Raw genomic sequence first — 21,871 nt, forward strand, 5'->3', positions numbered from 1 at the left:
ATTTATTATTATGTCTTAATCCAACTAACTATTCTCTAGAAAAAAATATTTAAAAGAGTGTACCAAACATTTTAAACTCTGTATAAATTAAAGTTAACAAAACACAGTGGGTATACTCTGTCAAATCCAGCAGTTCCATCCCACTTGATAAAAGATCACTGCAGTAATCTATACCAATTTTAACTACTGAGAAAATGTAATCTCGTACAGTTGTCAAAGCCAGACAGTAAGAAGTTAAAAATGATCAAGCATCAAATATGTCTTTGCAAGTACAGAATGCTTGTTGGGTTTTTACCCCAAAAGAAAAGGAAAAAAAAAAAAAAGTAGTTGCAGCCTAAACCATATTTGACTGATTATGTTTTATTAGCAAAAATGTTGTTACAAAAATTTGTGCTTCCAAAGAGAAAGACAGAAATTAGCAGACTGTAGAAGTACAAAATAGAAGTGTATTTCTGTACCAATACTTAACCATTCCTTTACTCTGGTGCTGAACAGATTAACAATCTACAAATCAGTTTACCTGATCTGCCTTTTTAATTACTATATTTTTAAAGTAATAAAACACACACAGGTGTATCTTTTTTAATCACACACGAAGTAAGCAGGAATTACAATTATGATAGTATTTTTCATATATTCCTCCTACTAGTCACTATGATGTTATTCCTTCAGTGGTGTTCTGAACAGGCTTAAACCAGCTGTAAGGCAATGCTGTTCCAGGAGTCACACCACAGAGGCAAAACTTAAAATTCTTGAAAAAACATCAAAGTGATAGATTCTCTTTCCATGTCTACTAAATCAGCAATGTTCATCCACAATGAGCTCATGCAGAAAATTGGGTTGTTATTAAAATGGTGAAAAATTAGAATATCTAGAACATAAAGCTATTAGAACAAAAGAGAAGTCATCCTGAGCGAGACAAATATCCACTCCAAGGCAAAGCATCCTGCATTTTGCTTAAGGAACAATGTACAAGTGGGGCTTGTATAAATTACACGTTCTCAAGTTGGCCTCAAACCATCCAGAAGATAAATCAATTCTTGTTCATCTCTATAATGCAGACAACTTCACAGATCCTGAATATAATATCCCTCAGGCATTGCTAGAATTCTTGCTGACTTACTTCTGTCTACAAAGCAACTCCATACCTTTCTTGTTATCCTTCTGTGAATCTTTTCCAAGTCTGTTCTCTTGGCAAATAGAATTGTGCAGAGCATTCAAGACGAGCAGAATTATGGATCTATACACCACACAGCTCTTTTTTGCTCTGTATTCTCCCCAGTATGCCTACCCCTCTATTGTCTTTGTAGGCTGTGTCTGGTTTTGCTATTTTTAATTGTATATGACTTGAATAGTTTGCATAAAATTTTCTATCTTAGATCCAAAATATAAATACCCATAAACCATATATAGCTATACTGATTTTCCCTAAAGAATTCATCTTTCCCATCAGCTGCTACTTAAATAAAATCCACTATTGGGTATGTTCAACAAAACCCCTATGTGCCTCTACAAACAATTAAAAATGTTAATCAGTTGTCAGATTAAGTAAAGAAATTGCTTCAATAAATTATAGCTTCTCAATTTTACAAATATTCCTGAAGCTGTTTAACCTTCTGCATAAGAACCTGGCCTTCTCTTACATTCAGACCTTTCCTGATCTTCAGTCAGTAAGTTTGATTATAATAACATTCAATATCCTCTACAGAATGTAATCAAGATCATTATATAACGTACAAAGCCTCATTTTGTAATTTTAACATAAAAACAGAATGAAGGAATACACATTCTACAGTGAAGGCTGGATAGCATCACAGCATCCCTAGGTAAAGTATCCTTTAACAATCTATAAATGCAAAAGTCAATGTATCAGCATCTCAGGACAGAGCCTAAGTCTTCTGAATTTCCTTGCCTTTGTCCTGAGCATGTTAAAGGTCAAGTTGTAGAAGTACACAGAATAAAGTCCAGTTTTTCAATGTTTTCCAGCTAAAGTTATTCATACATTTTAAACAGAAAATTCATCCTTACTGCTCTACTTGAAACTATGTGAAATGTCAGGATTTCTTTCAAGTGTCTCTTTGAAAGACACAAAGCACTTCTAATAGCCATGGATGATGGATTTCAATGAGTTTAATATCCATGCCTTAAAATTATGCATGTTTTAGCATTACACCCATTCAGGGTCATAGTGATGAAGTGTTTCTAAGAACTTAAGCTCATGCTACAATTAAATATGTACTTTGAGACTAATATTTTTATGGTTTTTTTCCTGAAAAGGTCTTACTACAAAAAAAAAAAAAATAAAATCTATGTTGTCTGAAAATCTGACAACCCTACAAAAAGAACCAGAACAGCAGCTTGATCAGCAAAGATATTAAAAAATAAGAAAAAAATATATTCTGCCTTGAACATTTTTATTACTTCTGGCCTTCAATATTCTTCCATATATTTAACAATGTATTCTCACATCGTTCAAAATGAGTTATTCTGTAAGTTTTTAAAAAATACACATTTAAATATGGTGAGAAACAAAAAAGCTCCATGAAAAAAATAAAATCAAACAACAAAAAGCCTAATCCATACATGGCAATGCAGTTATGCAGCAGAAGTTTTCACCTTTAAACAGACACAGAGCCACTGCTCTTCTTACTGTTCTTACTGCTTTTCTTTCCACTGTAGCACATTTGCTACATTATTTAACCAATCTCTCCTCTGCAACATTTTCTGTAGATGCTGCCATCACTTGAAAGGAAATTTGTATTCTAAAGAACACAGTAATACATAGTTGATGAGTGACTCAGAGAACAGCAGGTGTCTATGGGCAAGGAAGGATGTTTCCTCACAAATATTTTCAGACCAAGGTTGACCTGAAAAACTAGATAAAGAAAACTCATCCCTTGTTTTGTATCCTAGTATGGCCTACACAATAAAAGCTAATATATTAAAATAAAAGCTGATTTGTAACAGAGAATCCATTAAAACTGAAGCAGTTTTCTAAACTTATAATTATCTTTATATTTTATTGAAAAACAATTTCACCACTGCAGCACAGGGATACTGTTATTTATGTGACTTTCAAACTACCAACTTTAGAAGAAGTCTCATTGTCAACTGCACAATGTCAGGCTTCATTTGTAATAACTTTCCAAGAAACAATACTTTCTAACAGTTAGGAAAGCAGGAAAAACAAGATTTCCTGAAGACTGTACAACACTGTTCAACAGCAAACTTAATTCTGCCTATACAAAATTCCACTCAGATTTTATATGCCTTACCATAATGCAAAAAATACATTTTACTGCTGGCCTCACTATTCCTATAGAGGGGATGGTTTGCTTTTAACAAAGAAGAGTTACATATTTCAGTATGTAGAAGGACGTGGAACTGCATTTGACAATTTTAGAAGCAGAAGTTTTTCTGGCTGCACACGCTCCCTAAAAACTTAAAACCTACAGTATTTGATTCAGATTTTTTCCTCACTGCCATTAGCTGTTTTCCTATTGAGTATTTCACTCTTTATAATTTCAAGGAGTTCTCAATGGGCTTTCCACTGCAATTCTTCTATCTGCATCTCAAGTACACACATCTGCTTCTCATCTGATACGAAAGCTCTTTACCTCTTTTAGGCTAGGTCTTTGCTATTTGGTAGCTATGCTATTTTCAGACTCCACTTCAACAAGCCAACTCAGTTCAGCCAACTGTCCCACATCGCAGCTCTCCTCTTGTCTCAAGCTCACTTCTGCAGAAAACTTGAGCTCACCAAGTATCTCCCCCCTCACATCTTTGCACCCGTCCAATAGAGGATTTCTTCTGCCCCAAACCTCCCCAGAGAGTCTAACATATATTTGTATCCCACTTCTCACTGAAAGAGCTGGGGCAGGGTTGATATGGAAAACCCACTAGTCCTAAATACTGTAGTTTCCTTAAATAAGAGAGGGCCTCAGACAGCATACACAGAGTAACTAACACACACACATGTCTAATGAGAGCACTATCTCAAAACATAAACCATAACTGAGGAACCAAAAGTTGCACCAGGAAAACACATTATGTTTATGTACTGGAAAATTCCTCAACCTGAAACCTGAACCAGTCTGGAATTCTCATCCAGGATGCAGACATGCTGTTCAGCAGCATGTGGATACTCACTTGCCTATCAGATGCTGGTTTTCATCTTTGCTGACGTGCAGAGACATCTGATCTATGTGAGCCGTGTGAGCACTCTGCTGTACAAATGAGGAGTGTTAGCTTAGCTAAATGCAGGATAGTACACACATGAGAATAAGGCAGATACTACACTCCCCAGAACCCTATTAACTATCACAGCATCTCACATATCTCAGAACATCTGTGAAGGCAAGAAGCCAGGATGAACCATGTGCTCCTTAGAACATTTTTTGCTAATTGTCCCAGGTGCATTCAATCGGTTGTGCTTGATCTGTCAGACCTTATGTGATATCATATAGCTACAGGTCTGCAGTAAAGCTAGGAACAGAACTAGTTCCAGGAGGGCAGGGACTGCTGTATCTAGCACATTTTTTTGGCTCAATACTTTCTTCTCAACAGGATCTCCTTTTTCTCACCAGCTGAAATACCTGTTATGCTTCCATAAAGCCACATTTAATAACTGCACAGAGCAGGAATCCTTCTGAATCAGTTTAAAAAAAAACCCCACATTTATTACACTTAGGAAATTAGAAGAAAACAAGTCCAGAATATATTTACAGGCTAGAAAAATGGTGACTTCTGCAAGCTTTGACTGCAGATTAAGTCTCCCATTAAAAACAATCAGTTTAGCCAAAAACACCAGGAGTTCTGTGCCAAAAGAGCTCAGATACAGATAAAGGCAGTGGCCCTTCACATCAGTACTTCTGATAATCAAGGAGTCAAGACAACAATCAGTTTAGTAGCTCAAAGAATCAACATGAGAAAAGCACTAAAATAATGAACCACCCCAGAGGTGATATAAGCATTGTTCCTCTGGCAGATAAAGACATAATCACCTGCAGGCAAGATAGACCTTTGCTGCAGAACTGCTCTGCCACTTGTCTGGCACCCAGCCTCCATGAGCGGGGTGCAGCCTGACAGGTGAAAGGACACTGGCTTGCTGTTCAGTGCCACCCTCCAGGGAGGCTGATGTCAGCTTCCTCCACAGCTCCAGCTCCAGTGCCACCCCTGAGGCCTGTATTCATGGGGCTGGCAAAGCACAATTAGAATCAATAGCTGCTTCCAGTGACTCTGGCACTCAGCTCCTCGCATTTAATGTTCATCCCGCTGCCTTCCTTTGCCTCGTGTTTCTAGTACCATTGATGAAGCTGGGCTAGGAGCCACCACTTTTCAGCCCTCTCTGTTGCACAGCTCCCATTCAGTAAGATTTCTGTGGATGCTATTTTGTACAAGCAGAGTTACTAACAGCAAGTTTGAATAGCACAGTATTTGAAATCACTTGTCAACAAAAATACCAAAATGCTCACTAAAGCATATATTCAGAAATATGAAGAAAATAATGAAAACCATTTTGAAAAGAAAGGAATTAATATCAAAGCACAAACACTATAACCTTCTAAGCTTATAGTAAAATTTAAAACATTGTTTCTTTAAAAGTGCATCTCATATTTCTCATCATGAATAAAAGAAATAATGAACCATCTTTTCACCACAAATTCAGAAAGTTCTGGTCATGTCCCTCCTATTATACTTTCAAGATTCAACTTGTGAAGTTTTGCTAGACAAGAGGAGGGGGAAAAAATGAGAATAGATTATATAGATGAGGTAAAAGAATATCTGTGGGACTTTCAAATGCTTGCTCAGGCATTTCATACGCCTGTTGCTGTTCCATTTCCTCAGGTGTCACTTCACTAATGCACCAGCAGCTCAAGGCAACAAGAGTAAAAATCACTCCCTGATCCTCTGCATACAGTTCCACAGACAGCCAAGCACCATTAGACCATGCAGGGGGCTCAGATCACCTACCTGGGGCTGGAAGGAATTTACCTAGGTATGTTGAAAAAGAATGACAATATGATTATGAGGCTATGGTTTGTGTCTATCAAAAAAAAAAGAAAAAAAAATATGAACTGTATAAAGGAGATCTCTGGAAATTGGAATAAACAGCTAACATCTTAAAAAACAGAAGCTAAGAAAGAAATATTCAGTGCAGAGACACACCAAAGGTGCTTGACCAACCAGAGAGCCTTGTACAATGAAGTAGCAGTTTTGTGCACAAGGAGACAATGGTGGGTGTGCTGCACCTTCTGTATCAAATGCTGCACTATTCCACATAGTGGAAATGACAGGAGCTCACATAATTCAGCTTTTCAAACTCTTCTCTCTCCCTCCCCCCACCTTTTTTGTATAATGCAGCAATAAAAACTTGCATCATATTCAGACAAAAGTACTGTAAGATGTGAAGGACACACAGAGGGCACAAGGACACTAACAGTCTGGGCTTTAAAGGTCTATTAAATGTCTAAGAAAGGATTTGTAAAGGCCTTGGCTCTTACACAGTTTTTGAGAAACATTTTTCAACCATATCTGACCACAGCAACAGAAGGAAAAAAAGTACTACTCATTAATTTTCATTCAGGAAGGTGAAAATTTGTCTTTTTAGAATGTCAGGGATAAAAACCAGGAATCACTTACAAAACAGACACTATACCACTGTTGACATCGCTTTTGTTTGTTTGTTTTTCAGCCTAGAGAAAATCAATGACAAAGATAATCATGATATCTACCATATCATGCCAGTTGCATGGACAGAATTTTGGTATGTTTCTCCCAGCAGAGGAGAAAAAAAGCCTCTCACACTAATGCTCAGAACAATGTTCTAGTCTACCTCTCATTGCCATGGAGACAAAGAACACCCTAGAGTGTGAAAACAGTCCAAAATGGAAGAAATTTAGCAATACAAAATATGAGAGAGGAATTACAGTGTTACTGTCATTACAAAGCAAATAAGAACAGATGTGTCAAGAGAAAATGGGATGGAAGGAAAAACACACGTACACAACATGCTTGCGACATAACAGAGGGAAGTACTTAAAATTACTGGTCACAGTTCAAGAGTGCTACACAGACATTAAGAAAATAATTGCTATCTAAAATTAAGGAATTTAAATAAGATGTCATGCAGTTTAATGTCGTAAAGAGAACAAGTATATAGACAAGAGAAAATAAGGTTGGTAAGGAAAAAAAAAACTATTAACTCAGTATCCCTTTTTATAGGAAGTATACAAAGAAATTCCCACACTTTTTGCCAACATTAGAAAATTACAAATTTAGCAAACTGAAGAACAAGACAGAAGAAGCACATACAGATTTCAGGGTGATAGATGATTTAGTACAGTAGTGGTATCATCATGTCATTTGGGCAAATACATACACTTCAGCAAGCAATGTATTTCTGAATTGGGCAGAATTATTAGATAGATTTGGAAAAGATCAGCTGTCTCACTGAAAAGAAACAGTTACTCTACAGATGAAAAGGATTTCACTGAACAAATGAACCAAGTCCAGGTTAATTTTGTAGAAAAATATTTGCAAACCAAATGTCCCATGCTTAAGAAGAAATTGAGGCTTTAGTTTATCTCCTTAAGATACGTACTTCACAGCTACAACTTCTTTTCAAAATCATTCCAGTCATTGTAGGAAGAAATTATAAGATTTGTCCTCATTCAACCTATATTTAAAGTGAAATTTAAGTCTAAAATTTACAATATTGCTATATTACTTACCTATTCTGAACTTTGTCTAATTAGACACTTAATTTCCAAGAAAAGCTCTGTTTATATTAGTGGAGATTAATATAAACACTACAATATTTATCAGATAAATCAAGAGAGGCTGCTGTCTGAAGGAGCCGTCTAATGTTCCAATATTTCAAATACTAGTTCTAGAATGTCCACAATTTAACTGTTTTTTCCTCATTCCTTAAGAGATACCTGGCTCATGACATTTTTATTATTGTATCTGCTAATAATAAATAGCAAAAATGTTGACAACACTGTACAGTCCAATTATTTCCTCCCTTGACAAAAGCTATGCTAAGGTAAGGCAAGAGAGTGGCAACAGTTTCAAGTAAAATGCATGATGGTGATACCAAGTGGATAAATGATACAAGAAGCTTAGGCTAAATCCTACTGTCAGTGAAGCTTAAGAATCCCAAATAAAAGTAAAGTAATTTTTAGGAAATAACTGATGTTTTGTTTCCAGCTGCTATGCCTGTGTTACAGGGAGTTAAGGTTGTTTTGCTATCTTAACCATTTGTGGTGAAAAACATGTAAGAAACTCCCACATTAAGTAAATCCTAGGTAGTTAACATTCGTTAAAACTATTTTAATATATATTAACTTTCCTAAAATACCAAGAAAATCAGGATACGTTACAGAGAAACATTGAGTTAAAATACCCTACTTACCATGCATCTACAGAAACCATAAAAGTTGAGGAATTGTGGCCTTCTGCTGGCTTTCAAACTGCAGCTGTAGGCTTACTGACTGCAGGAGCAGCAGCAGCAAGAAAGAGTTCAGAGTGGTTCAGCTTCCCCTATTAATACTCCCAGATACAGCAAGACATCTGTGTATGGGACACAATTGCTTTGCCCTCCTGAGCCTTCATTTTTCAGAAGCTGATTTATTCCAAAAGTTTGGGTATAGTTCTAACCAAGCTTCTCAAAGTCAGCTCCTAGAGTGCTCCTCTCTCAGGCATGTAAATTTATCAGGCATCATCTGCTTATTTACACACATCTTACCTCAGCAAGCAAGGAAAAGAAAATGAGGGTTCCTCTATCTCCTAAACACAAGTAGAGATACTACCCTTAATGTCATCCTTAACATCTTTATTGAGCAGAGGTGACAATATGTGCAAACCCACACTTTGCCACCTTGTGCTTTTTATGACTGTTTTTAATCACTAAATGTTATCTGTCAAATCTGCTGCATCAGAATAGTCTTCTTCAGGGAAATTGCTGAAGAATGACTCTCCTCCAAAATGGCTATCTTCCATTGGTTCCAAAGGAAATAAAACCATTAGTTGTTTTTCTTAAGAGCAAAGACTGGCTTCATTCTCGTTGTGAGTAACAGCAGCTATTCAGAAAAAAAAAATCTTTTCAATATGCAGGGCTCCGTAAGAGAACATTATTTCTCAGACCCTGAAGCAGTAACTTTTACTGATGAAGCCTAAAGAATAAATAAAAGCATTAAAAAGATCAGGAAAGGATCTACAGGATTTTAAGCACAAGTGGAAATTTAGAAATACAAGAATTATTCTTTTAATAAATTCACACAGGATAATGAACAAGTATATCACCAAGTGCTAAATTTCTTGAAGGAATTATTCTTACATGCAACCTAAATTTAACTCAGAGTAATGGACTCATTTCTTGTAGATCTTAGTGGCTGCATTATTCTGAAATATGTTTTCATATGCACTGTAGTATGAAGTTCCTGCTTTATACGAAAACCTCCAATCAACCTCAGCATGTGGTGCTGTAGGATGCCCTGCAATACATCCTGTAGAGAAGAGCAAAACAAAGATCAAGAAGCAGCCCTTTCCTAAATGGTTTCCAGAACATTGGTATAGATCCTCTGATAGGAGACATCCTGAACATGAAACAGGACAGGACAAAGTTCTATGGTAAGAAATATCAGCAAAGACCAAGCATGAGAAAGGAAAGTCTCATTACCTGCATTTGGAACTGATGAAGGAAAAACTACCCTAAATTTAGAAACTTCTGAAAGAAAAAAAAGTCTATTTGCTGGTATCCCTGCTGGTGCAGAAATATTTTCAGACAAGATAAATAAATGTTTGAATGCTAACTCCCTTTCACTGACTAAATTAAAGGACTAGTTTACCCACATCAAAATTAAAAAGTTATGTTTATCAGAATGTCTAGATCTTAACTGCAAACTGCCAATACCAAATCTCTTTGAACTATTACAACAAAATACCATGATCAAGACAATTATTTAACAAAGAAATTGTATCATGCTACTTTCACAACCTTACTGCACCCCTAGCATCTTCCTCCTTTCCCATCTACAAGAGCATTCTGTTATCTCAGTCCCTCAGGTCTTATGTCAGGTTATTATGGACTTTAATCTCAAACCTAGCAGATTCAGACCTTGCCAGGATGAGTGACAAAGGATAATCCCACTGGCTGCAGGAAACCCTGCTGATGCTTCAGTACGTGACACACCAAGTCTATGCTGAACTCACAGAGGAGCAGTGTATTAGAAAGGACTATGCTGCTGGAAGTGTTTTTACTTCTGAGGAACTGAACATTGAAGACTTGACTAATTTACTAGGGGTAAATTCTTAGCAGCTGCAATTACAACTGACACAACTCCTCACACATGCACGCGCACACCCCACCCCCGAAAAGGAAGATTAGCCTTTTTGGTATCCAATTAGGAAATTGCCTTCTGCATTCTTGAGTTTGCCCTCTGCTTCAAGCACAGTGAGAGTCTTCAATTTGCCTTAAAATAGAATTATATTGCTGAGCACTAAAAATCTGCTGTATCCTGCCCCAGAATGAGATTAATTTCAATGTTGCCAAATGTTCATCATTTGTACAACATACAGTGCAATTTATTTGGGGATCTTTCCAAATAGAAGGCAATTTGTGAACTTCAGCCTCTTCCAAATCTTTCCTTCACTCTTAGCTTCTGGTTAAGCCCTGATGCAGTGCTCTATATTAAGGATGAAAAAACACAGAACTCTCTACTCTTTCTCACAAAAAGTTACTGTCTTTTCCGTTCAGAAATTTTCTGCAGTACTTTAATGAGACTTATTATTGTTAAAAGCCTAAACCGAGCTAAAATGATAGAAGAACAAATTAAATGTTCTTTTTATAGTACCTCTAAACCCCAGTCTACATTCTTGTAAGAAATTCCATAGCCTTATGCTGTCAAAAAAAAAAAAAATTCACTGAAAACCACCTCACCTCATTTTCCATTTTACTATACCTAGTTCCTAAGCCTAGATTTCAGGAACATTTCCCCACAGACTTGACCCAAAATCCACATACACCTATTAAGGTTTTTCCAAATATTTTTTCTCACCTTAGGACCAAGCTGCACCATTATTTTAATCACTAGAAGAATTAAAAAAAGGTCACGCTTAAATTATGCAGAAAAGGAGACTGACATACAACTAAATACAATGATTCATTGAGCATATCCAGCCTGCCTGTTGTTGAGTTTTTCATACTATCCTAAACTCTAACACAAAAAATAATTACTCATCTTTTACTAGCTGGAAGAGGGTGGAATTACTTGCCACTACTTTTTGTTTTACACAGAGGATCTGTATTCAGCTTACTTCATAAGGAAATACAAAGAAGCATAACCTGCCTTATTAAATAATGCTTCTATCACCCATTAAACACATTCTCTTCTTTCCTTATTACAGTGATGTTGCTATAGAAATTAAGTATTTTTCTAAACACAGTTCATTAAATATGGCATGTCAAATTCAGCAAGGTACTCTATGTGTCTGCCAGCAGCTTTCCTGTCCAAGTGAAGTTTGGCACAGAGGAGACTGATCTAGTGAAAAACAGCTGAGACGTCCGATTTCCACACAGGGAAACAAGATTACAAAGAAAACATCATGGACAACTATTCTGTTAATTTAATTCCATGCTGATTCTAAAAGAAGTACACTATATAAGTGGAAGGAGAATCAGACTTTCAGTCTGCATGTCCTCTTTGCCTGACATTTCCTTGTTGATGTTGATGTTAATATTTGATTCCAGCTTGTTGTGTAAAGGTTTTGCAGCTATCAAGTAGATTGATAGGGTACAGCAACTAAAACCAGAAACACTTTGGTTGTAAAAGCAGCTATACTTACAGAGAACAACAGCTCAATGCAGCAGATACAGTGCTAATGACAATTTAGAAAATTGTCTGATCCACCATAAAACTGATCTCTGAAATACTGCACGTATCATTGCCTTCCTCTGTCATGTAAGTTTTGCAATAAAAAAGTTACAAACCAAGACGAGGGATGAAATCCTCAGTGCCCTTACTGTGTGTTTACCTACAAACTGTGTGTCAAATTGTCTTAGTTACAGTGACAAACAAGCAGCAGCAGAATGTCATGGCTGTCAATGGGCTAGTTATAAAAAAAAAAAGCAACATACCAAATCTTTGCAGTGAATTCAACAATAAGAACTGCAGCTAATACTTAAAAATAGATGCCAACTCCCTTCTTCAGTTTATGGATATGCTTAGTAAAAACACACTTCATATAAAAACTGCAATCATAGCTGAAAAGAAATAAAATGGCCTGAAAGGGCACTTGAGTACATTAACATTTCAGTCCATTTCTTCTCAGTGATACTTTAAAGACAGGTTGAGTTCCCCTCTCAACTAGTCCTATTTTGTCAGGATTAGGTGATAGAAGCAAAAAAAGCAAAATGTTTTCCAGGTCAACAGCTATGACCTACTACATTGAAACAACAATTTTCCTTCTTAAATACTTGAGAGAACCTGTCTGCTTTGGATTGTGAGGTCAGTTGGGAACTGAATCCTTACGCCAAGCCTCTGCATCCAGAGTTCATTTTCCTCTGCGGACCTTGAAATACTGTAGGAAAATCATGGTGCCTTTGAACAAATTATGTTTCGTCCTAAATTCTCTACTAGAGCATTTTCTCTAAGATTTTAGGAGAGATGGTCCAACCATGCTGTTAGATCCAAAAGTAGGTAACACTGCACCAACCTCACTGGCCTGGGATTGTGTTATCTTCCAGCCCTCCCCCTTGTCAATATGGAGTGAAATTTAAAACTATTTGAAAAATAAAGTGTTGCCTCAGCAGCATCAGTGCTACAACATTTAAAAGGCTCAGAGGAGAAATATGTCTCTAAGCTGCCCTGCTGAGCAATTCTAACAAAACCTACAGATAAAAGAAAGGAGGTAGAATTAGTCTACTCTTTGCTGTTAGGATCAACACAGAAACAGATGTACTTACTCTAATGAGATAGGGAAATTACTGCACCCAAACCAGACAAATGGAGACAGTAAGACAACCACAACAAAAAAGCAGACCACCTTTCTAAGATATAAAAAAATGTGTCCATCCTCCATTCTATATTCTTTTTAACTAGACTAGAAAGCAAGTTTCCTAGTCTGGTAGTGGCACTTAGCAACAATTTCTAAATTTGTAAACCAGTGCACAGAGCTTTATGTTTGTGGCAAGGTACACATAAATACACATAATTTTTCTCAAACATATTCTGCAATTTAACTTCTGTAATTATGTATAATTTGTGTTACATCTAGAAAGAAAATTACTTATTTATTGTATCATTCTCCCTCAAGTATTTCCTGTACCCTGCTAAATAAATAAGCTAGAAAATAATGGATAATTGTACATTCTGACTTAGAAAAGAAGTGAACATCTTGTAAACTTCCTCAACAGAACAGTACCAGATGTAATATTTAAAGCTTGCAATTTACATTCACAAATTACACAAAATACTATCAAAAACTGTTTAGTGAACAAGGTTTTAATAACTTCCTTGTATTTCTGAAGTATAGCAAAGTCTCTTATTTAATATTAATTTTCCATATAATCATAAAATAAGTCTAGGTTGTGAAACACATTTGGAAATCATCCAGTCATAACCATTGCTTAGCATGTCCAATTACAAAAGGTTGCAGAGTCATGCCCAGTCAAACATTAATCTCTAGGAACAGAGATTCCAACTCCTGCTCTGGGTAACCCATTCCACTGCTTGTCTACTCTCACAAGAAACTGTTTTTATTTCACTTAATTAAGGTTTTCATGTTGTAACATGTACTTTACCTCCAACCCCATCCCTGCCTATCAGTAAAGAGAACAGCCTGGCTCTACCTTGTCTAAACTACCACAAAGGGCAGTTGAAAATAGAATAAAATCTGCCTTAGTCTTCACTACTTAGGATTATTTTCTCATCCTCCTCTCATGCAGACACTTTTCAAGGATGTTCTAAACATTTCTTGAGAGCCAATAGGCAAAATCAATTAAGTCCATGTTTTCTTATTCTAATGCACTAGATACTCAGTATTAAAACAGATATCCAAGTCTGGGATTTAAAAAATATCTGTAGCACATAAATGAGGATTACAACCTAAAAAAAATCCCTTTTTTACCCTCTCCATATAGCTAAAAAACAAAACAAACAAACCAAAACAAAAAAACAAACAAACAAAAAAAAAAACACCAAAAAATCAAAAAAACCCACAAAACAAACAACTCACAGATCTATTTTCTGCTGTGAGGACCTAGAATATAGTCAAGTCAGCTCTTCTTCTACAGCATAGATTGAATACTGGAACTGAGTCTATGAATATCTTGCCAATTTCTGAGTTGTTACAGTGTATTAGCATCGACAGACCTTATTTTCAGTCACACACAACATTTTCAAGATTACAGCTCAACAATTCTTTCTAATAAAGTATTTAATGCAGAATGTTTTGTATAATAGCTGACATGCTTAGATAATATTAAAATGACCTATGAAAGAACAGAAGCACAACAATATCTGTAGTTACAAGACTAGGGTTAATGGATTTAAACTGATAAGAGCACAAAAATACAGGCTAGATACACGGAAGAAATTTATTTGGATGAAGATAGTGAGAAACTGGAACAGGTGGTCCAGAGAGGTGGCAGATGCCCTGTCTGAAAACATTCAAAGCCAAGTTGGATGGGACACTGAGCAAATTGGTCTAGTTGAAGACATCCCTGCTAATGGCAGGAGGTTTGCACTGAAGACCTTTAAAAGGTCTCTTTAAACATAAACCTAAACTATTCTAAGAGTTTATGAAATACACAGAGAATTTGTTTTTATTGAAAGAGCTATATACTACTAAGTAATATACTATACTTAAATATGATAATACTTAAACAGAAGACCAAAACTACAAGAACTGTTCTACTACGCCAGCCATATCTTTATTTCAAATCTCTATTCAATACATGGCAGGGTTTTGATTGCCTTTTATGATGAAATCTATTCAGTAAAGAAAAGCATGTATTTCTATTCAGTAAAGAAAAGCATGTATTTCCATGTTTGTTCTGGCTTGACGGTACTGCTTGTAGCTACATCAGGATCAATGGCTGCACTTATTTACAAACTTAAGCTCTCTTGTCACCTTCCAGATCCCAAATCTGTGCATTCTCTAGAAGTGGCAAACAACACATTTGAACTTAATCATAAATCCTGTTGAAGAGACTCCCACACTGTTAAAACTCCTTTGGCTTTTTACCCCAAGTCCCTTTACGCTAAGTTATCTTTAAGTTTTCAACACAGAGAATGAAAAATATTTGCTTTGCTTTACAGTGAAGGAGGAAATAGAAACAATACTGACCTTTCAATCTGGATGCATATCTGCATGCAGATTTACTGCCTGAATAGCTTTGTCTGATATTAAGAAATTTTTTATCTCAGAGCTAGAGTTCAGATTTTAAAGCACTTACTGGGGCAAAGTGCTTTTCAATACCTGTCCTCCCACTACACGTATCATTAGCCTGACTGCAGCTTTCCTACTTACACAGAAATACTAAGACTACTCCTGGAATTTTACAGACATCTGAACGTGGACAAGCACTTTTCACAGTTCTCACACATATGAGTCAAATACAAAGAATTCCACTGTATATTATTGCCATCATCAGGAAAGAAACCTTCACTAAAGCACTGAAGTATTTACATTATAAATAAGCAACACATTTTTGGAATAAAATATCAATTTTATAATAGTATGCTTTGTTTTGGTTTTCACTAGAAAGTAGAGACTGTGTCTCAAGTGGCTAGTGAAAACTACTGACTTACTAAACAGTCTGATGGCTTACCATGTACATGTACACGAATCCAAGAAATTCCTCTTACCTACCTGCTATCAGATACCAAGCCAGTTATTTTCCAGAAGTGTACTGAAAGCACATAAATCCTGTTTCAGTACTGCATACCGAAGTCTATACACATATTCATTACACTTAAAGAAATAAGCATCTCTTTTAAACTCTGTGTTTAATTCCACAGTAAAATGTGACAATTTAGACAGTTTTGTTAGGAGGTACACAGATACACACATACATATATAAGCAACATTTCTAACAGGAATATGTACCTCTACATGTTACGGTTTTTTTAAATAATCCGCATTTTAGTTCATAAACATATTTATCTAGATTTTTCTTTTTCCTAAAAATTGAGGAATATGAAAATGAAGCAGAATAAACAAGTTAAGGCACCCACCTAAGCAACTGCTCACATTAAACTACTAAACACAGAAACAGAATTGTCACAAGAAATACATGAAGAAAAAACTCAATCTTTAAGTCTACAAGAAGGAAACACTGAACAGAATCCAAAAGCCTATTTTCTGACTCTTTACAAAGAAAGAACAATTTAGGACAATATAAAACAACTTTAAGACTTGGATCATTTATTTTTTCGTATGTGTGTTTGTACATGTAGCACATACTTGCACTGCTGTCACTTGAGTTGCAATGTAATTCTACCAAAAAGCTTTGTGCTAGGCTAGTATCTCAGACAAATCAAAATAAAAAGTATAATTGAAGCAAAAAGCCCAGCCAAACAAGAACAAAAGAAGAAACACTCAAAAACTACCAAACACAAAAACACAGAAGACATTCTAGAGTTTATCAACAGCCTACTTTAAGATGTGAACTTGAAAACAATGACTAACAACTTCGTCTGTTAATTCAGGGAACTATCAGCATCTGCATTTTACAGGATCAGAGAAAGAAAAGTTCAAGTTGGCATGAACAGGAACAGTATATGGAAAACTGACCAAGTTAAAAAAAAAGTTGACATTATTAGAAACACCTGATGAAACAAAATTTGGACAGATGTGCCAAAGTCACCAGCTGCATATAATCACTGCAAAGAACACTTAAATCCAGAAGTACTAGCAGAGTTAGGCATATCTCTGGGTGAAAATACTCAGCTACACTAAACAAGATTTAAATAAACAGCAGTATCAATCCTTGTACTCCAAGCAGTCAAACTAGCATTGCTAAGGATGCTACTAATATACAGCCCACTGTAAAATCCCTTTATATATCATACAAAGTTCCTGCCACAATAGCCAGTCATATCCTTGTTAAATACATGTATTTTTTGTCCAGTTTCAATAAGAAAGATTGATTTTCCATATTTCTTTTATGTCAATATAGAATTCAATACATGTAAGAAGATATTCTGTTTTAGTTTCACCACTTAAAACAACCAAAAGTAAGGAGATTTATTTTATTCATCAGCTTTTTCCAAACCCTAAGCACTTCAACATGTTACTGCTATTTATGACTTCGTAATTTTCAGCACTCAATTTTAGGGTAGGTTTTTTTTTTTTTTCTTCCCCGAACTTAGGGCACTTCATAAACAACATGGATGGCATTATACAATTTTGAAAGAAAATATGACTTTATAAACATGATGCCATTTATTTACATGGTGTTATGGGGCATTATCTTTGCTCATACCATAAAAATGCATACTGAAAACTCCACTGATCTGACTAAGATCTGCTTTATTCTTGCCTTCCCAGAGAAGGATCAGAATAATTCAATGGCAATATTTTTACAATTAGACTTGATGATCTTAAGGATCTTTTCCAACATTTTCTTCTCCCAGATTCTCAATCAGCCACTGACCCATATTAAATACTCCACACCCACACCATCTCCATTATAAGCATCTCCATTTAAACATCAGCTCTCTTACATATACCACCATGCAGATATAAATCAACATGACAAAATAATACAAGATTTGCAGCCTATCATTTCCACAAAACAGTCCAAGAGCATTTTAGGAAGAAAGGAGAAATTATGGCTACACATGGCCAAAGCTCATTCAACTAAAAGGAACAAAGAAAATCAAAAGGGGGAAGAAAATTAATTTTAAAAATGCTATCATTGAAATTGCTCCAAAACAAAGCAATTTTACACTTCACGTGTTCAGCTCCTTGCTGCCAGCCGACTTCTCTTCTGTCAATTCAGCTTACTGTAGATATCAAAGTTTCAAGCATCTTAGGGTTTGGATGAAATTTCCGTTGAATATTTTGTACAAAATGTGCATGCTTTGACTGACAAAGCCAATTACTTATTCTATCTATTTCCAACAAGTACACCAGGAAGAAATTAATTCTTTAAGCAACTTATATAATTTATGCCAAGTACCAGTCCTTCCATCCCTCTGCAATGAGCTTCAATGCTCAGTGCTCAGGCTGAGTTTTTCAAGTGCACAACGCATCCTAGAAGACTCTTCCCCCAGGTTATTTCTGTTTTGGTCTTTCTTTAATATCTTGTAAAATAAATAACAGCAACAGAATTTTAACAGCACTGCTGCTTGCCTTTCTAAAATGGAATACCCACTATCTGGCCATACATACCAGAAAAGAAAATAATCATCTATGGAAACTAGGAAAAATAAGTACTGCAACAACAGTTTAAAACCTCATTTAGTGAAATCAAAAAATAACCACATGTCAAGCCCTACTTGTGCCCTATTATGAAATTCCTGAAAGATACGGAGATCTCAAAGATAAGGACAAAGCAATCTGCAATCAAGAGAACAAGTCCTCCTTATCTATACCAATCATCAGCTGGCAGTTTTGTCAGCAGCTCCTCAAAGAAAAGTGTTGCAGCAGTGATATTCCATACTTATGGCTCCAGCCTATCTCAATTAATAAAACCTAATACAATAGTTCTGTTCATACAATGCACAGTGATAAATATGGAAGACTGGGAGACTATGCTTCAGAAGAGGGCTGAAAAATCCCAGTTAATTAACAGAGGTTAAGCTGGTTGTGCTTACTGATCTGGTTTGGTTTTTTTTTTTTTTAATTCAGACGAAAGTAAGAAAACCAGAATGAATTGAAGACAATAAAAAGTAAAGAAAAAATCATGACATGTTTGGTTTTTTTCCTAGTTTTGTTTCTATTTTTTTTTCTGAGGTGAATTTTGGTTTTTAGTTGCCATCTTGATTTTCATCCAGTAACAAGGACAATTACATAATGAACTATTTATATTTTTGTCTTTAATGCACTGGAAGCAAATCATGTGTCCAAACAGTATGACTGTTATTATAAAATAATAGTTGAAGCAATATATTTCAAAAACATGAAATCACAACCTGGTTTTCAGAGTTCTTTTTGGTCACTAGTATTGGTTTTGGAAGCAGATTAAATAAAAGATTCACCCAGCTTGTATGTTTGCTAGGACTGGCATAAGCTGAAAATAATTTTTTAAGTTTCCATGTGACCCTAACTGTTCCTCCTGTGAAACTGAAATTCAGTGAAATTGAAAAAAACTCAACAAGAAGCACCTCTTTTCTGGTCTCAAAATGTATGGACACCCACAAGACTGAGAACTCACCTACATTTCCACTACTTATGGTACACAGACTTTTCCATGTTCTTTATTAAAACTATTCTACTGTCTGTGGCTTTACATTTCAAGTGAATCCATCTTGTATTCATTCTACTAGAGTTCCTGTGCATTTAAATATTTCCACTGACATAAATGGTTCTTGTTTTAGAATGTATGCCACTGTATGTAGGCAACTAGCCCTGCCACATGGAACCATCTACCCCAACTTCCATCTCCAACTGGAACAAAGAACAGACAGCTGCAGTCTCTTATTGAAGAGACAGACTGATCAATAAACATGGACAGAGGTCTTTAGAGAAAGAAAGCAAAGCAACATCTTTCTCATTACCATTCCTTCTCCCTGTCAGAGTCCTCAAATATTAAGTATTTTTTAAAATGAAAATTACTTTTTCATACACTTTATCACTTATTTTGCTCTTTTAATATTTATTCTAATCCTATATTGTATCTTGAGGGATAAGAAGAAGGAGAATGACAATGTACCCCACAGAATTATACAGGAACTTAACCACATCTTCTAATTTGTTTTCTATCATTTTCTAATAGTTGCTAACATATGATTTGACTTTCTTTTTGGTCAGGTGGTTCCTATTAGTAAAGGTGATGTCCCGTAACTCGTCATCTGAATTCTGAATGCATACCAACTGGACTACTTACAGAAGAAACACTACTCAAAATTAATTAGAATTTTCCACTATTTTGTGCTCTCTCCTTTATTCCATGGAATTATCCTACAAAGTTACAACCAAATGAAAAGAGAGAGAAAATGAAAAGAATACTTAAATACAATTCAAACAGTGTTGTACTGTAAAGAACGTTATAAACAAAAGTCAAAAGTCTTAGGTCTCCAGTGTTTTTAGTTCACTGACAAACAGCAACTAAAAACCAAATCAATCAATAGTGCCACAAGAAACACAGCTAAAAATGAAAAAGGATAAAGCCCTCAATATTGCAATTTTAACAGGATCTGTGGCAAAGAACCAGGGTACATAGCACCCTTAATATACAAAAACCTGGAAAGTATCAATTCTTGAAGCTGTTCAGGCACACAACTCTGCAACATGTTATTAATTACAGCAAAAGTTTCATAGAACAATTTCTGTAACATCTAAGTTTATGTAAAGCATGAATCTGCCAAGTGCACCAAAAAACAAAAGTCCCCTCCAATACTCATGATGTGCAATAATAAGTGTGAACATGTGATAGGACCCATGCTGCCCAGATATATATCTTACTTTAAAAAAAACCAAACACATTACAACTTAAAGTCTTCATGCATACCTTCCCCAACACCATCATTTTAAAACCCCATGAATATATTACGCCAACCATTCTCAAGTCAACAATTTCAAGTATTCAGCACATTTCCATTAAGAAATACCGTATCTCACGGCATTTCTTTGATAGTTGATCTCATTAGGATTCTAAAATGTCTGAGTCATCCTTTGTTTTGTCTGTTTGCCAAATCAAGTACTGACTTTGAATGGGGGAGAGGACAATAATAATTTTAAAAGATTAAACTATAATTAACTTCATCAAAAAACAAGTTTTACAAATGTATTTAAAAACATACAAAGAATTAATAGGTTATCTGCCTTGACTGCAGCTGATGTGGTTAAAAAACAAAAAAACAGACTAAAAGAAGAAAAAAAGAGGAAAAAAAAAAAAAGGAATGCAAACTGAGTGGGACAGAAGTCTAAGTACTCAACACAGTCTACACTGATGAAGTGTGTAATTGTCCTGAAGAGAGGCATACATGTGGGGGAGTACTTCAGCACTAATTCATCATATAAAGCTTCTAAATTAGAAGCAAAATGGGAGTCTGAGAGAAGCAACTACCTCTGACTTCCACAATTTATGAACAATGTATGATTACAGTAGCAAATTTAAGTTTGAAAAGTGCTCTTATAGATAGAATAAAGACAAATTTTCTTAATGTCTTGTCTCTCACAAGACACAGGCTTCATATCTGGATAGCAGTGAAAGCAAACATGGGAGAAGCAAGGAGGAGGCAGAACTCCAGCAAGACAGGATGAAAGTACTCAAAGATAGACACCATGCAAATAGGAGCTGGCAGCAGGCTGTACTGAGTCTGGCTGGGATGGAGCTCATCCTCATACAGGCAGCATGTACTGCTCCGTTCTCCAGGTCCACATTTGGAAGCTTCAAGTCTGAACATCCATGTACTGCTATCAGAGCACATCATCAGCCTGCCCATTTAAAACACAGGTAGTTATTGCACAATATGCATTTTCTTCCAAGCAATACTTATGAAGACGATTTATTTTGTTCAAACGTAAATCATATGTTTCTTTATAGACTGCATCTAAATTAAAATATCTGTAATCCCAAATCTAGCATACATCTTAAAGAAAAAACCGATCAGATCACAAATTAACTTCTTCCTGTTTAAAGTCTTTTTGATGTTACAGTGATACCACACATAGGTCACTATCTACATAGTCTGTA

General features: G+C 35.6%; 1 protein-coding gene across 3 annotated transcripts in view; it reads right to left on the reverse strand.

Annotated features, from left to right (window-relative positions):
- Positions 1 to 21,871, reverse strand: part of SPOCK3 (SPARC (osteonectin), cwcv and kazal like domains proteoglycan 3) — a 163,240-nt gene that overhangs the window by 105,340 nt on the left and 36,029 nt on the right. The gene's annotated exons all lie outside the window — the stretch shown is intronic.

The sequence above is a fragment of the Parus major genome, chromosome 4 (genome assembly GCF_001522545.3).
Source record: "Parus major isolate Abel chromosome 4, Parus_major1.1, whole genome shotgun sequence".
NCBI classification, from domain to species: domain Eukaryota; kingdom Metazoa; phylum Chordata; class Aves; order Passeriformes; family Paridae; genus Parus; species Parus major.